Genomic DNA, 15,867 nt, shown 5'->3' on the forward strand with positions numbered 1-15,867 from the left:
GCACCTCTCTCTGCAACGCTGGAATTAAACAGAAACGGCCGCGCTACAACAGGGCCGCAAAACTACACTAAACCAACTTATTGGCAGATAATATTAGTTTTGTTGTATCACATATCAATATTATTTTATTATCAAATTTGGTTATTTTGGTCATTCAAATCTGGCTTCCCCATCACTCACTCACTGATGGATACAGCTTTTGAAAATCTAAGAGCTCTGTTGAAGGACTCTGTGCAGGTTAAAAATCAATGTGTGGAATAATAACAAAGAAAGGTAACCTTTAATTATTTATTTTAATGAACTCATTATCGAACTTTAAACAACATCAACAATGTTTAATCTGTGAAGGCACTGCTGGATGCCGGTTCCCAGCTCTGCGTGGAGGCTGTGCGAACACAGGTCACTGATGGTCTTGGTCACTCAGGCCTGTGAATCCAGTTCCTGAAGAACTCCGTCACCATCCTCTGCAGGAATATCGCAGCAAGCTTCTCTCTGTCACCATAAAGTATCACAGCCAGTCCATCAGTCTCGTCGTAGACGAGGTGGTAACGAAACGACTAACCAACACGCAGGACATACAGCGGAGTGGCAACTTCACCGTGTCCATCCATTTCAGCTTCAAGTCTGTCAGAAGGAAGAACAAATGAGTCAGCTGCAGCAACTACTCGTTAAACGCTGTAACTTAGAGCTCTGTTTGATAGCTGCTGATTCACAACAATAACAGTCTTTATAAATCTGCACCGGTTATCGGGTTATCCAAGGCTTTTATGTGCGAATGTTTGCTTGTGAGAGCAGCTAGCCGGAGTTCAAAGGAGCTGGCCTCGCAGCCCGTCAAGGAATGCGCTGGAAGGAACCAGGTTTCGTAAGATTTGAGTTTCAAACTTTATATACATTTTGAAACTAAAATCCAGTCTTTACTGGTATTGAGCTGATTCTTTTAAAGATGATTTTTTTTTTTGAAATTTGGAAAAATCTGTTAACACAATCATTATGAACAAGCTTTGAAAACCAATGTTGAAACTGTGAGTCTACATGCTGTGAGTCAACTGCCTTAAAGATTCAAGATTCAAGATTCAAAGTGTTTATTGTCCTGTAGAAGAAATGGCATTTCTCTGTGCAATGAAATTCTTCCTTTGCTGTCCATACACAAATGCCAAGTTAGGGGAAGGAACAAGATAAATAAGGATAAAAATAAGACAAGACATTAAGACAAGTATAGAGTAAGTAAATAAGTAAAAGTAAAGCGCACAGAGATTCACTGCAACGACTAAACATTGAAAGGAACTTAGAGGGAAAAAACAGCAAAAGTAGAAACAATGAGTCGAAACAAAGTCGCTTACCTTTATTAATAATGCAGATGAAGATAATGATCCTTTTCTTATTTTCTTCTGTTTCAGCTTTTAGAAGCGGGACCAAAGATTGTCTTCTTGTCCTTCTTCCCTGTCAACGTATAAACGGCATAATATTCTAATATGACTACTGGAACGACTTGACCGCAGTCTCAGGCACTAGGCGACTGAGCACAGCACTTCCGCATATGAGCGAGGGGAAACTCCTTGCACGCATTGTTCGATCTTTGCTCTCTCTTCTCCCCTTTTCTCAGGTAGATGTTATTTTAACAACTGAAAATATGAAATAAACACACATGTAAGCCAAGACTCTAAAGAAACAGCGTTGTTGTTGTTCGGTTTTTCATTTCGCCATTTGTTGATTCACTCGAAGAGCAATTAACGTAATATGGGTCAAGTGATCAGTTTGATATCTTCTGTGATACACCGTCATATTTACATTATTTGTACAGTACGAATGATTTGCTTTGGTACCTGGTCAAAATCAAGCTCTCCTCTGTCTGCCCGGCTGCACTTCTTCGCCCTCGCTCACACGCCTAATGCTCAGTCGCCAAGTGCCTGAGCTCGGATCATACCAAAATTAGGGGGAATTAAGGACTGTGCGCTATGTGCTTTGAATATTGTGTGTAGTTTTTGTCTTATACAGTTGTCAGTCGGGCATCCTACACTCCCAAAGACCCCGGGCTTCTGAAAAAACAACCCGGGTTTAAGCCCAGTAATACATCCCCACATTGCACAGTAAGAGGGGTCTGAGAGCTAAGAGGTAAGTAAGAGAGTGTGCAAGACTCGTCTCTCTCTAAGGGGAGAGACACTGACAGATCTCACATACTCATCCCCTTTCTTACGATGCACAATTGTGCACTAAGTGCGATAACTTACCGACGACTCATATCAGAATATTATGCCGTTTATACGTTGACAAGGAAGAAGGGCAAGAAGACAAACTTTGGCCCCGCTTCTAAAGGCTGAAACAGAAGAAAATAAGAAAAGGATCATTATCTTCAGCATTGTTAATAAAGGTAAGCGACTTAAGTTCATTGTTCCCACTTTTGGCAAACTTGAGCCCTTTTAGCTTTCCCAAGTTCCCTTTAACGTTTATTTGTTTCACTGAGTCAGCTGCCGTGTGCGCTTTTGAAGGTGGGAAGTTTTCTTTGAATTTTTTTCAGTGTTGTTAGTTCAACAGAGAGAACTGATCATTAGACTGGGACTAGGACAAACGTTACTCCTCGGGCTCTCAGTCTTTAATCACACTTGTGAACTTGTCAAAGGGGGTTGGGTTATTATAAAATCAGGAGCGTTCATTGTTTGGGATGAAGAAAGTTTTTATGTGATCCTTGACTCATCTGTGATTTGTTTTCTTTCTGCAGGGTTTGAAGCCGTAATGGATGGAGACGGTGAAGGAGCCGCTCGGGCACAGCTGTGTGTCCTGCAGCTGCGCTCCTTTCACCTGCATCTCTACTACGACCAGACTGACGGGCTGGTTGCCATGCTGTACAGAGGGACACAGAGGCTTGCTGTCGTATTCTTCAGAAGAGTCCTGACGGCGGTCATCCAGAATGGGGATCGCAAGCATAGCAGTGTGTGACCGAGATCGTCAGAGCCTGAGCTTACATGGAGAAACCAGCCGCCTTACCTCAATATGACATGGGCAGTTGGAGTTTGTATCTTTGTAGGCCTATTTGTATTTTTAATCCCATAAATAAATGAATATTATAAAAACACATCAGTTATCTTTCATTTTATTAATCCATGCACCAATTTTTGTTCTAGAACCTGAAGAAGTCGCCAATAGGCTAATAAAATGTAATAAAATGTAATAAAATGTTCTTTGTCATCTTTTCCAGCTTTAATGCGCATCTGCGCCAAAAGTAGGCGATTAAAAAACACGTCAAAAATATGAAAGTTTACTTCTAATATAAATTTGGGAAAAACTAATGGATGTTAATGTGTAGTTCTCAGAATAATTAACCCTCTAGTGCAGAGCACTATTAAACCCATGTTCACGGTATAGTTTTTTAAAATTAAATACAAAGCACCAAAGATCAACAATTATTTGTGAATTGTGGACAAAGCTTCAGAGAAAGTGGCTTCTTTCTGAAGGGGGCTGGGCAGCCAGTCTCTCTCTCTCTGTCTGTGTGTGTGTGTCTGAAGAAGCAAAAGTCTGAGGAGTTTGGATAAAAGGCAAGAAGCAAACAAAACCAAACCACAGGTTGTGGTTTGGTTTTGTTTGCTTCTTGCCATTCCCCAAAAAATGGCAAGAAGCAAACAAGTGTGCAGGCAGAGTTTTTTCGCATTTGTTTTCCCCTCTTTCGTCAAAACCTGTGGGTTTGTAGGCAACCTGTGGGTTTGTAGGCAACCTGTGGGTTTGTAGGCAACCCTGAACACTGAAAACCTGTGGTTACAAACCCACAGGTTGCCTACAAACCCACAGGTTTTGACGAAAGAGGGGAAAACAAATGCGAAAAAACTCTGCCTGCACACTTGTTTGCTTCTTGCCATTCCCCAAAAAACCTTAGACTTTTGCTTCTTCAGACACACACACACAGACAGAGAGAGAGAGACTGGCTGCCCAGCCCCCTTCAGAAAGAAGCCACTTTCTCTGAAGCTTTGTCCACAATTCACAAATAATTGTTGATCTTTGGTGCTTTGTATTTAATTTTAAAAAACTATACCGTGAACATGGGTTTAATAGTGCTCTGCACTAGAGGGTTAATTATTCTGAGAACTACACATTAACATCCATTAGTTTTTCCCAAATTTATATTAGAAGTAAACTTTCATATTTTTGACGTTTTTTAATCGCCTACTTTTGGCGCAGATGCGCATTAAAGCTGGAAAAGATGACAAAGAACATTTTATTACATTTTATTACATTTTATTAGCCTATTGGCGACTTCTTCAGGTTCTAGAACAAAAATTGGTGCATGGATTAATAAAATGAAAGATAACTGATGTGTGTTTTTATAATATTCATTTATTTATGGGATAAAAAATACAAATAGGTCTACAAAGATACAAACTCCAACTGCCCATGTCATATTGAGGTAAGGCGGCTGGTTTCTCCATGTAAGCTCAGGCTCTGACGGTCTCGGTCACACACTGCTATGCTTGCGATCCCCATTCTGGATGACCGCCGTCAGGACTCTTCTGAAGAATACGACAGCAAGCCTCTGTGTCCCTCTGTACAGCATGGCAACCAGCCCGTCAGTCTGGTCGTAGTAGAGATGCAGGTGAAAGGAGCGCAGCTGCAGGACACACAGCTGTGCCCGAGCGGCTCCTTCACCGTCTCCATCCATTACGGCTTCAAACCCTGCAGAAAGAAAACAAATCACAGATGAGTCAAGGATCACATAAAAACTTTCTTTATCCCAAACAATGAACGCTCCTGATTTTATAATAACCCAACCCCCTTTGACAAGTTCGCAAGTGTGATTAAAGACTGAGAGCCCGAGGAGCAGAGGCGGAGCCAGACATTTGAAACACCCGGGGCTTAGCCCTAAAGGGTAGTATGCATGTGGGATTTTTTTTATTTTTTTGGGGGGGGGGGGGGGGGGGGGTTAGAAATGACTGAAAGATTAATAGGCTCTGTTTTGAGTTTTGTTCAAAAAAAGAATGACTTCATATAGGGAAAAATATATATCACATATCCAGGACACCTTAAACTAGTTTTTTAATTAAGCAGCAAGGCAGAACAAAGTCGGGCCTGTATCAAGACATGAGGACTAAACCCCAATTCAACCAGACCCAGAACTGATCCAGAGTTAAAACAGGACTACAACAGTTCAAAATCAGGACTACTGAGGATTTAACAAAGACAAAACCAGAATCAGAACTAGATGATAGTAGCACTAAAATCATCATAGACCTGCACTACACTTGTTTTTTAATTCTACCAAAGTACAATATTTAGATTTAGAAAAGTTTATATAATTATTTAGCCTTGTTGTGCAAACAAGCCTGCATAACTTAATAAATATAGAATTTGAAAAATAGCAAACCTAAAAAGAAACACTAGGTACGAGATACGTGAGTACCTATGATACCGTGATACTTTTGGTAAACAACCATTTGACTAACATGTGTGTCTCACCTGCTCTTGTTCATCTCTGTTCTGTCCTCATTCTCCTCTCTCTCTCCCTCTGTTCCTCTCTCTCCCTCTCTGCTCCTCTCTCTCCCTCTTTGTGCTGACAATCATCAAATATACAGTTGAAACCAGATATTTATGTACTCTTCAGATCAAAACTCAAACACTTTTTTAATTGTAACATCAAATCAGACTAAATGTTTATTTTTTTAGATTGATCAATATAAAAACATATTTGTTAACTTTAAGAGTAAAGAGAGAAACTATCTGTATTTCTTAATTGCAAATGGCACCAAATTGTATTCAAAATTGAGCCACACTTATGGAGCTCCACAGTTCTTTTCCTGGTGTTTTGGTTGACATCTCTTGATGTTCCCATGTCAAAGAAGAAGGCTCTGTGTTTTGCCTTATATGCATCCACAGCTGTGCCACCAGTTTACTCACATGGACTCTACTAACCTATCAGAAGCTTCTTCTTAGATTTTCAAAAGCTGTATCCATCAGTGAGTGAGTGATGGGTGTTATGGATAGGCGTAGCTTTGGGTCACGTGGTGTCTGTAATAGTGATTGCTATATCACCTGTTCACGGCCCGAGGGAAATTTTGTGAATGAGTGGGTGATGGGGGAAGTCGACTTTTGCTGACCGCTCAAGCTTGGAATGTTTTTGATCACTGTTTTTCTACGGATTTTAAGGATTTGATAACAAATAAAAGAGTTTTAACTTGGAACTTTGACTAACGTTTTAAACAGCGGGCGCGTCAACATTATTCCCCTATTCAGCTGCTCGGCGACTCAAAGGCTTGAAAGTCGCCAATATTTGTCAGCAAAAAGCGCGACGGCAATGGAGCGTCCCGCAATCAGCGCTGAATAAACGCCGACGCGAGCCCACACACCGCCACCACTACACCCATAAAATCGGCTAGTCTGACGGATAAGGAGAAGACGACGGTGGTATGTAAATTGTGTTTTTGTGCTGCGTATTGTTTGTTTGAACGCAGTTTGGATTCTGACCATACGAAGATGTTTTTGTGACACGCCCACCGCTACGTTTGCTATTCGGTTTGGTGTGTGTGTGTGCTGTGGCTCTGCAGGCGTTCACCTGAGTTTGAAGGAATTGCTGTTGCCTTTGTTTTGGATTTTGGCATGCTGCTTATGTTGAATGCTTAAAATGAGTGGATCACAGGCTGCATCTGTTGTTGGAAAAACTGAAAAGGATAAAAGAATAACTTCCCTCACTGAGAAAGCTCTTGCAAACAAAATTGAAACCATCCAAACAGATCGGAAAAGGCATGTAAACAAAATGAAAGGTGTTATTATGTCTCTTAAAGAGCTAATGAAAGATGATAAAAATCATTCACAAGTCAAAAAACAGTTTGATGAGTTAACACACCTGTTTAAGGATTCCAGTGCATTGCATGAATCTTTACTTTCTCTAATTTCATTTGATGAGAAAGATAAACAAAATACATGGTTCTCAAGCATCTCTAAATACAATAAAGGGTTTATGGAGGATGTTAACATATGGCTTTCTGAAACTGATAAACATTCAGGGAGGCCATCATCTGACAAGGCACAGTCACAGGAAACTTCCCTGGGAGGAGAAGTGGAGGTTCGAGAGCACACTGGAAAAGAACCACAATTATCTCTTAATCCTCAGAACGATGTTAATGATGACGTGTTGCCATCCGACAGTGTGTCAAATCAAGGCAGTAGGTCAAGCTCAAGAGTATCATCTACTTCATCTGCATGTCTCAGGGCAGAAGCTGAAATGGCCGCCTTGCTCGCACGTCAACATATGCTGAAAGAAAAACACTCTCTTGAAGAACAAGAGGAACAATTGAGGAGAAAGAAAGAACAACTTCAGCTTGAAGCAGATATAGCTGCAACTGTTGCAAAGGTGAACGTGCTGAGAACTGGATCCGCTATGCGGAGCGTCGCTTCACGGAAATCTAATGGAATGGAATCATATTTTAAAACAAAGGGAAACAGCCTTGAAATTCTTAATGCGGATGCAGAGACTTTTGTTCCTCAGACGCTTACAAAAGGAAATGCAATCACTGGGAATGCAGAGCTTCAAGTAAAAACAGTGCAACAGAATATCAAAAGGGAAAGGCCTGCACCAGCTCTTATGGGGCCTTCTGATGCTTTTGGATCAATTCCACCTTTGCCTAAGCCACAAGCTGCTTTTCCAGTAGCCAATGAAAATCTGTTGTCCATTATGGAAAAACAAAATGAATTAACTTGTATGTTGGTCCATCAGCAAGGTCTTTCTTCACTGCCCAAAAGGGAGATTCAAACCTTTGATGGTGACCCTTTACATTTTCAGGCCTTTATGCGCTCGTTTGAACAGGTCATAGAAGCAAAGACTGGCGATGCTGGTGACTGCCTGCATTATCTTGCACAGTACACCAAGGGGCAGCCCAATGAAATTGTTAAAAGCTGCCAACATATGTCTGGAAGTGCTGGATATGTGAAGGCAAAGACTCTGCTGTATGAGCACTTTGGGAATGGACATGTGATTGCATCTGCCTATTTGAACAAAGTTCACTCATGGCCACTGATTAGATCAGAAGATGGAAAAGCTCTTCAGGCATATTGTTTGTTCTTACGTGGATGCTGCAATGCAATGGAAGAGATTGATGATCTCTCTGAATTAAATACACCTGCCAATATGCTTGCTGTGATTAGAAGACTGCCATATAAGTTAAAAGACAAATGGCGAACAGTAGCATATGACATTCAGGAGAGGCAACATCGCAGAGCCGCATTCATTGACATTGTTTCCTTCCTTGAGCGTCAAGTTAAAATTGTAACAGATCCCATCTTTGGAAATCTATGTGACGTTCCAGCAACACATCTAGCAGCCAAGGGCAGCAATGGAGGGAAATGTTCTCCACATCTAAAAGCTAAAGGACGTAGCTTCGCCACAACAGTCTCTGACGTCGAGAGACAGAATCAGATAGAGGCTCAAGATCGTCACAGCACTGTGAAGGCTTGTTTTTTCTGCAAAGGCGGACACACACTGGAGTCATGTGCTCTGCTTGATAAGAAACCTCATGATGAGAAGATTTCTTTTCTTAAAAAGAACCGCATTTGTTTTGACTGTTTGTGTACTGGGCACATAAGCAAAGAATGCAGAAAACGCCTTTCATGTAAAATCTGTGGCCTCCGACATGCAAGTATACTCCATATCCACCACAAAGAGAAGAATGAAGTCAAACCTAATAATGAGGCAGATAACATTCCTGTTACGATCCAGACTAGTGGTCTTACTGGGGCCGGTGAACAGGACTGTAAGCTTGCCATTGTGCCAGTTAAAGTAAAATCAAAGAGATGTCAAAGAATAGTGGAAACGTATGCCTTTCTGGACCATGGGAATTCAGCATCCTTTTGTACAGTGGGTCTTATGGACAAGCTGAATATTGCTGGGAGGAAGACAAAGATTCTCCTGCGCACCATGGGACAGGAGAAAGTGGTGGACAGTTTCATTGTACCTGAACTTGAAGTTGCTGGATTGGACAGTGACATGTACTGTGATATGCCTAACCTCTTCACTCAGCATAAAATGCCTGTAGATACTGGTAACATCCCAAATCAACAGGACCTGGATGACTGGCCACATTTGAAGCACGTTCATTTGCCAGAAATTAAGGCCAATGTTGAGCTTTTGATTGGCATGAATATTCCCAGAGCTCTAGAACCTTTGGAGGTCATCCGGAGTGTAGGTGATGGACCCTTTGCCATTAGGACTGTGCTCGGCTGGACTGTGAATGGGCCACTTAATCGAGAATGCTGTGGAAGGCCAGGATGTTTGGCAACAGTTACCGCCAACAGAGTTTCTGCTGTCATACTGGACAAGCTATGGAAACAGCAGTTCAAGATGGATTTTCCTGAGAGCAGCAATGATGAACAGATGGGGCTGTCAAAGGAAGACTTGAAGTTCCTGGAATTGGCCAGCAAGACGGTGACTTTGGGGGATTGGCACTACAGCATTGCCCTGCCACTAAAAGACCGAGACATAAGAATGCCTGACAACTGTGCAATTGAGCAACGAGCCTTAGGTTTGAAGAAAAGGTTCATCAGAGATAAAGACTTTCACAAAGACTACACTGCCTTCATGACAGATCTTATATCTAGAGGATATGCAAAGAGAGTCCCAGTCACAGAATTAGAGCGCCAGAAATGGGGAAGGATTAAACGCAACTTCGTTCCCGGAGATGTGGTCCTTATAGTGGATGATTCTGCACCTCGCGGTTCCTGGATCATTGGGAGAGTCACCGGAGCTGCACCAGATGAAAAGGGGCTTGTGCATCAGGTCTGGATTAAGACCCCAACCAGCCATGTGTGCAGACCCATCACAAAGATATGCCTTCTTCAGGAGGCCTCTGACCCATGACTATGACATTTTTGACACAGTGTGACATAACTAACTTTGAATTGACTTTAATGTTATGAGATGTATATCACAGACTGACTATATTTAGGCTAAGTGCTGGTAACCTCTGGCCTATGACTGACTGACCATGTGCAGACAGAAGAAAAGAAGAGAAGACATGAGAAAATAACTTTGGTGGACTTTTTGAGTATGTTATGTTGTCTCACTGGGTGTTTGTGATATGATGAAGTGTGTGTTGTGAGTTGTGTTGTTGGATGTGTAATTATTACTGTAAAAATGTAATAATTAGGAGCCGGAATGTTATGGATAGGCGTAGCTTTGGGTCACGTGGTGTCAGTAATAGTGATTGCTATATCACCTGTTCACGGCCCGAGGGAAATTTTGTGAATGAGTGGGTGATGGGGGAAGTCGACTTTTGCTGACCGCTCAAGCTTGGAATGTTTTTGATCACTGTTTTTCTACGGATTTTAAGGCTTTGATAACAAATAAAAGAGTTTTAACTTGGAACTTTGACTAACGTTTTAAACAGCGGGCGCGTCAACATTATTCCCCTATTCAGCTGCTCGGCGACTCAAAGGCTTGAAAGTCGCCAATATTTATGGGGAAGCCAGATTTGAATGACCAAAATAACCAAATTTGATAATAAAATAATATTGATATGTGATAAAACAAAACTAATATTATCTGCCAATAAGTTGGTTTAGTGTAGTTTTGCGGCCCTGTTGTAGCGCGGCCGTTTCTGTTTAATTCCAGCGTTGCAGAGAGAGGTGCTCGTTATCTCCACCAAAGCGCCTCCGGTCCTGGGGTAAGCCGTTAGAACTGCTTTTATTAGCATTCACAGCTACAAGAGGCTAAGGTTACATTTATCCTTTGTTTTAGGGTTTGATTGCTGCCTTCACCTCTCCGTGGCAAATCGCCTAACCTTAATTGGAGAATCAAGACGCCTGCCTATAGTCGGTTTGAGGGCTCCTGCTCGGTGGAGCTGCTCTCTTGTCTTGTCTCGTCTTTTTGGTCTCATCTTTTATTTTTGTGGAATTGTTTTTATTAAGTGGGCTAACCTTTTTCTGGTGCGCCTGGTTTTATTATATTCTGGATTGTTGCTTGTACCCACGCCTCGGTGATCGGGCTGGAGCGATCCTCTGCCCGCGTGTCGTGCTGGGAACTTGAAACCGCCTCAGTTGCCGATCTCAGCCTGTGCGGAGCCAGACTGGCTTGTGATCAAGGCCTGAACTATTGCCACCAGCACGAGTTGTAGTTTGATTTGTGGGATGTAAGCCTTCCAGTTTGGTGTGCATGTGTGATTTCTTTTATTAAAGCTATTAAAGATTGAAGTTTTAGTTTTTATGATATGTAGCGAGCCTGACGCTCAGAGTCCTTTTACTCTTTTAACGTATTGCTCTGGTTTATTTCAGTGAACAGAGGCAAGTCTGGCAAGTCTGTCAGTCTGGCCTGGGACGCTACATTTTGTTTTCTAATATTTCATCTATTTTCACTATAAACAAAATTATTGATATTGGAGCCAACCTGCGTCGGTGTGCATCCTTGAATCTGTGCGGCCTCTCTTATTCATTTAATCTATTTTCCTTAAATAGAAATTCCCCTTGGTGGCGTTGTCATTTTATTACCATTTCTTTTATAACCCCGCCGACCACTTGGTCACACTAATGTAGTGGCAGCAGGGCTCTGAGTATGTTGTTCACTCAATAGCAGGAAAATTGAGAGAGAGAGAGAGAGAGAGAGACACACACCAAAAATGGGATTTACGAAAAATGATAATTAAAAACACGGAAATGTAAAATAATTAATGTAAAATAATGTAAAATAATTAATAATGTTTATAAAATGATAACAAATTAACAAGTTGTTTTTTCCATATATTTTTATTGAAATTTTTTATAGTATAATACAAACAAATGTTGAACACCCTCACATTCACACATCCATCCATACATCAGACCTGCCTACATCACATTCAAATGTAGAAATGAGCATAGTTCTCACAGTAATACAAAAATACAAGTTGTTGTCGATATTCATTTTTTATTCTACATGCATTTAATTGGATGAGAGCTTCTTTCCGTTGCTTCCTTATTTTCTTAAGTGTTTCATCTATCAGTTGGATTATAGGACTTGGACTTGCTATTTCCTGAGCCAAATTGGGCTAAGTTCACACTGCAGGTCTTGATGCTCAATTCCGATATTTTTTTTGATCAAATCTGATTTTTGTCTGCTTGTTCACACTACAAATAAAATGCGACAGCAAACGCGCTCTAGTGTGAACCATCAATGCGGCCCGCATGCGCTCTGTGTAGACCCACAGAGAGAGAGAGAGAGAGCCCGGCGTGCCCGGCGTGCCAGAGAGAGAGCCCAGAGAGCCGGAGAGCGAGAGAGCGAGAGAGCATGAGGTAGATCTCATCACCCTTCTCCGCGTATGAGGAGGTGTATGCAAACTCCGCGTGTATGGAGGCAGGGCCCGGGAAGAGGCCTCTTCTCGGCAGTTCCTGCCGGGCCCTGCCTCCATACACGCGGAGTTTGCATACACGCGCAGAAGACTCCGCCCTGGCAGGTATAAAAACAGGCACACTTCACTCCTTACACCGGCTCAGACAAACCTCGGCGACGCTTATAGAGGTCGAAAAAGAAGAAATAAGAAACGGATTATTATTGTAAGCATTGTGGATAAAGGTAAGATTGACTTTTGATTTCAAATACAAAACCTTGAAGGTAGTGTTTGTACGTTAAACAAAACTTGTCCGTAATGATAGTGTTAACAGATTTGTCCAAATTTAAACTTAAAGAAACAAATCAGCAAGTTGTAGTAAAGACTGCATTTTAAAAAAGGTTCTTTGAAAAACCATTAAAGGTGGCCCAAAGAACCATCAAGAAATGGTTCTTTAGTAGAGAGGGGGGGACACCGTGCGCCTACACACCCATACTTGTGTATAAAAACTGCTGAAAGCAGATATTTGAGACCTCCTCAATTTCCCGTACATCTGCGCACTCTCTCCTTTTCCTGTATCCTCACAGAGTTTAATGTGACGGAAGCCACAATTTTTTTTCAACCGCATCGCTTAATCCCACTCTTTTACATGTTCACTTAAAAAAAAAATGCTGTCAATACCGACGATATTGATTTATAAATGATAAACTAATAATCTTGTCAACAAAGTTCTTTATTTGGAGCACATTTCTACGAGAAAGATAAGTTACTGAAAAGGTGCTTGCTCTGTGGCAATATCGTAGGCAACAATTCTGGTTTAGATTTATAATGCAGCCAGTTTCACTGCAGTGAACCCTTGAAACAGAAGGATCTCTAATAAAGGGAATTAACTTAAGGATTAAATGTACTGGTTTAACGTTGTTCCTAAATTTGGTTGACTTTTGCCTGTTAGCTGCTCCAAGTTTCCTTCAGGTTTACTTGTTTAAAAGGTACTACAGTGTTTTCTTTGACGTGTCTGCAGCTATCGCTGACTGTGACTTATGGTTTGTTCTTCCCTCTAACAGACTTGAAGCTGCAATGGACGGACACGGTGAAGATGCCACTCCGCTCTTTGTCCTGCCTGTGGGTTCCTGGTTTCGTTTCCATCTCATCTACCACCAGACCGACGGACTGGCTGTGATACTTTACGGTGACAGAGAGAAGCTTGCTGCGATATTCGTGCAGAGGATGGTGACGGAGTTCTTCAGGAACTGGATTCACAGGCCTGCGTGACCAACTCTGCGGGACTTTCAACACAGTCCTCTGGTGACGCCTGATGGCCAAAAGTATGAAGAGCAGCTTGAATCTACAAAATGAACTGCTTCATTATGACGAGTTCACAGTTCTCTCTGATATTGGGCTGCCGTTGCTTTGCTTTTTGGGAGGTGAAAAAAATGTTACGTATATTAGTTTAGTAGATAAATTTGGTCAATAAACGTTGCTTATGCGCCATGGTGTGGTCTTTCTTTGCTTGTGACTTCTTGATGTTGGTAAATACAATACATGAAAAATACATATAATATACATATAATAATGTACAACAGATTATGGAGTACGCTTCTGCTGTGAGGTCCTGCCTCCATGAACTCATGCAATTAATCACTGGACAGAAAGACCGCTGTGTGTATAAATAATATGATACTGGGCCAATTTTCTTATACATATGTTTGACCAGGAGGTAGAACTGAAAAGGGAGAATGCTTATGAACTTGTAAAGTAAAAACGTGATGCATTTAAGGTTATCCGTTTGGTTTTTGTTTGAGAAGAGAATTTGTTCCACTGTGTGATGGTCGAGTTTCTTTTCTTGGAGATAATTTCTCCTGCATTAGAGGAAATGTGGAACAAAGAGGCTGGAGAGCCCAGAAACTGCAATGCAAGTTGGTAGAGATGCAGGTGTACGGTCTTCCTGGTGTCACAGACGATCAGCTAAAACTATTAAACAAATTAAATTGCTGCCATTTTTGTACAATAATATTTTAAGATTATTTTAAATATAAAATAGATATTTTTTATTATATTAAATTTAAAGCATCAAATGGAAATCTTTTAAAGTTATGTAATGATATTATTATTATGAAAAGTACATTTTTGTTATGCAATGTTCTCTATATTTTCAGAGAAAATAAAAACGCAAAAATGGTGTTACAGGGAGATTTATAACAATAACTAAATATGCAGTTTTTACAGTTTTCCCAAGCTGTAAAAATTACAAATGAATCAATAAATAAAAACTAACACCTGCTCCTTTTATGCTACTTTACACTGCCGTAGTACTCTCTCTCTCTCTCACACACACACACACACACACACACACACACACACACACACACACACACTGGGTTTTAAAGAAAACACATTAAGAACAGCTATATTAGAATTATATTTCAAATATGACAAAATGCTGATTTTACAGCAGCAAAAATATTGTATCTGTAAAATTTAAACATTTAACAAACTTTCTCCTTTGCACTGAATTGAAAGACAAACTGAATCATCATAAATACATTATTTTATATATAATGGAAATCTTTTAAAGTTGTTTAATGATATCTATCTATCTATCTATCCATCTATCTATCCATCTATCTATCTGTCTGTCTGTCTGTCTGTCTAGCAAGATAGATAGACAGACAGACAGACAGACAGGGAAGGACAAGGACTGGATCAGCACAATGATGTCATCTTGTGGCCATGGTATATACAGTATTCTGGAAAAGGTATAAAATGTAACTATATGTGCTTTATGTGTACAGATTTTCTTTTTAAATTATCACTCAAGTATAAAAACAATAATAAATAAAGTTGCAATGTTTTAGTTCAATAAAAATATTTCTATCATTACTTTTTTATGGATTAGGTTCAAGAGTTATTAAGTGTGGATAATTAAATCATAGTTTAATGCAACAGCAGATTGTGCCTTGTTCTCAGATGGACAGAAAGTGGAGAATGATAGATGAGATGAGGAGATGAAGGAAGAAGAGTGAGTCACAGACAGAGCCGAGTTTATTTCCCACAGTTGTATTAATCTCTTGCCTCATGATTCCAAGTGCTGTCATTTTATAATTATTATCTCATAACACTTGTTTAATCAGATACAGTGTCTCCTATGGACTTTTGAATGTCTACTTTCTCCGATCAGCACAGCCCTGCCCTGCAGCACAATCAGCAGCAGGAGCAGCAGCAGCATCATTGTAACCATCAGGTGAAACATAGGCTACATTTGCTTCGCATTGTTCCGTTGACAGTGATATAGTATGATACGATTTTATATTAGATTCTTGATTAATGTGGGTTGTCGTTATTCAGCCTGGTCCTATGTGCCCCTTTTGAACTCTAAGCACCCTCCCCTTCGGACATCTCTGCACAGCCCTGATTACGTGTATATTGTACAGTCTAGCTGCTGCAGTTTAGTCCTCTGTCCTGTAACAGAGCTGCTCAGGGCCTCTGCAGGCTCATAATAGACAACCTGTTAGCCAAGCTGTTGTCCATAATAGATATCAGTTTGGCTAACATCCTCCTCTCACCCACCATCTCTATGCAGTCGTTGAGACTGTCCAGG

At 40.8% G+C, this 15,867-nt stretch overlaps 1 long non-coding RNA gene across 2 annotated transcripts; it reads right to left on the reverse strand.

The window, feature by feature from the left end:
* Window positions 1–274: 274 nt before the first annotated feature.
* Window positions 275–1,911, reverse strand: LOC113018622 (uncharacterized). Of its 2 annotated transcripts, none has more exons than XR_003271823.1 (3): window positions 1,824–1,911; window positions 1,341–1,440; window positions 275–624 (listed from the first exon to the last, which is right to left on the reverse strand). It is a non-coding gene; the product is annotated as an uncharacterized LOC113018622 (long non-coding RNA). The 2 variants fall into 2 exon arrangements; XR_003271822.1 differs by having other exon boundaries at window positions 1,341–1,622.
* Between the last annotated feature and the right edge of the window lie 13,956 nt (window positions 1,912–15,867).

This window comes from Astatotilapia calliptera, chromosome 3 (genome assembly GCF_900246225.1).
Source record: "Astatotilapia calliptera chromosome 3, fAstCal1.2, whole genome shotgun sequence".
Classification (NCBI taxonomy): Eukaryota; Metazoa; Chordata; class Actinopteri; order Cichliformes; family Cichlidae; genus Astatotilapia; species Astatotilapia calliptera.